Raw genomic sequence first — 2,236 nt, 5'->3', positions numbered from 1 at the left:
AGAATCCTGTCCGGTGCTGTGTGCTGGTACCTGCAGCTGGGGGTGCTGAGGTGCCAATGACAGCAGCAGGCAGGATAACCTGAGAAATGGGTTTCTTGCTCACCATTAGGTGGCAGTCGAAAACAAAACACCCAAACTGTGCAAACCGGGAATTATGGTTCCTTGTTGAGTCCTTTGTGCTAGGAACTTGATTATAACTAGTGCTATTTTCCAATAAATAGAGAATATATCTGAGCATTAAGTGCTCTTCCCTTTCCACTTGGGATAGGTGGGCTGCTCGATGCTCTCAGGGCCCCATCTAACAAATGTAAGAGGAAAACACCCACATCCACAATTCTGTTAGAACTTTTGCAGTGTCTCTTCTTGTCATATTGGAACACTTTTCCTGGAAGAATCGTACCCTCAGTGTGCTGAAAGAAATTGCTGCCTGCTTTTCAATTGGGCAGAATTCCCATATTGAAGCTGGACAGGGACAGTGAGAGCAAATCCCATTCTCTTTGTAAGCTGTGCGTGTGCCTGAAATGTGGCTGGAGCTGCATCAGCTGTTATGAGGTGTAGTCATGGGCATGATGGGCAGAAGCTACAAATAAAATCAGAGCTTAGTCAAAGCTACCAAAATGCTGCTGCTTTTATAATTTTCTGATGCACAGCGTAAGCATGCCTGAGTGTTTGCGTACAGATTTTGTTTGGCCTGAGCATGGACCACTGGTCCTCTGAATCCCTGCCTGTGGCAGACAGGCACTCTGCAGTCTTACTGCAGGCTGATTACATCTTTTTTGTTTGCTTGTTTGTTAATAAAAAGCACATCCTTCCAAAATCTAGCTGAAGAGCAAACAGTGCGCAGCTGTACAGCTGCTCTGGGGCTGTTCATAGCTTGATGAAGCCAGAAGAGCATGTCAGCCTGCAGTTGACATAGTCTGAAGCAATCATAGATGCGTACCTCCGCTGGCACTGCTGGTGTCCCTTTGAGCATCCACAAGGCAGGTTGGGCCTTCCCCACTCACCTCAGCTTAGCTTGTAATTGGGAGCCGCTTGTAGACAGGACCTGTGGCTTGGATAACAGTTTGGATAACAAATGATAGCAAGAAGTCTCAGAAGGTCTAGAAGGAAAGCTGAAACTATTTCCATAGGCGGATGTTAGGAATGGCAGTTGTGACTCTACTCACACCAAACCAATTCTTAGATTTCACCTAGAGCAGACCAAGCTCACCCCCAAGGCTTCCTGCCAATGCTCAGCAGGCAGTATGAGTGGCAGCAGTGTGCTCACAGGGAGGTACGCAGTGTCTTCGTTACCAGAGGAACATTCGTGGCCATGGGGACCTGCAGGTGCTTCCTGTGAGTCTGTTCACATGAGTAAGGGTTTCTCTCTCAAGTAGCTGTAAGGGCCCTGCAGCAGTGTTTGGCACCAACCGGTTCAGCAGATGCCACCAGAGCCACCAGTGGTAGTGCTGTGCTCTGAAGGATTCTGAGAAGAGCTGTGTGAACGCACAAGAGTCACAAACACACCCCATGGTGAGAGCCCTGCAGCCCAGCCTGATTCATTCCACGTGCCACGGCCTGAGCACTGTCACCAAGTGCCTACAAGGAGAACAACAGCAGGATAACAGGGAGCCTTTCAAACTGCCAGGTAAATGTGTCATTGGCCAGGTATGCTCATTTAAGCTTAGCATTACCAAAAGCCTGAGGGACTGTGATTCCTAGAAACGTTTGCATCAAGACTGGCTGTTCCTTAAAAGGAAAAGGTAAAGATTGAGGGGCGGTCCTCTGGCACACGTAGTGCAGCGGAACCTGGAGCCCCGTGCCTGCACCAGAGGCGATGGGCATGAATGGAAACACGGGAGGTTCAGTCTGAAATCAGAAAATACTCCAGAATTAGGGTGACTCCACCCTGGCACGGGCTGCCCAGAGGCTGTGGGGTTCCCTCCTTGAAAGCAGTCAGAAGCCACCTGGGTGTGGGCCTGGGCAGCCTGCGCCAGAAAGCTCTGCCCAAACAGGGATTGGGCTTCCAGGGGCCTTTTCTCATCTCTTCCATTCTGGGATATTTCTCTTGGCTTCAGGATCTACTGACACAACTCTGAACAGATATCATTCTCTGCTGAGTTTCCTTAAACTCTTATTTTTGAGAAAGCAGAAGCAGTACTGCTTACCAGCGTGCCAGCTTACCGCTGTGTGGTAACAGCGGGTGAAGCCAGGGCGCTTCCTGATCAAGTTGCTATTCATTAATAGCAATTAACTT

This window comes from Centrocercus urophasianus, unplaced genomic scaffold (genome assembly GCF_019232065.1).
Source record: "Centrocercus urophasianus isolate 14NV4802_14NV808 unplaced genomic scaffold, USGS_Curo_1.0 seq_16, whole genome shotgun sequence".
Lineage (NCBI taxonomy): Eukaryota > Metazoa > Chordata > Aves > Galliformes > Phasianidae > Centrocercus > Centrocercus urophasianus.
Note: the sequence above shows the minus strand (reverse complement) of the source record.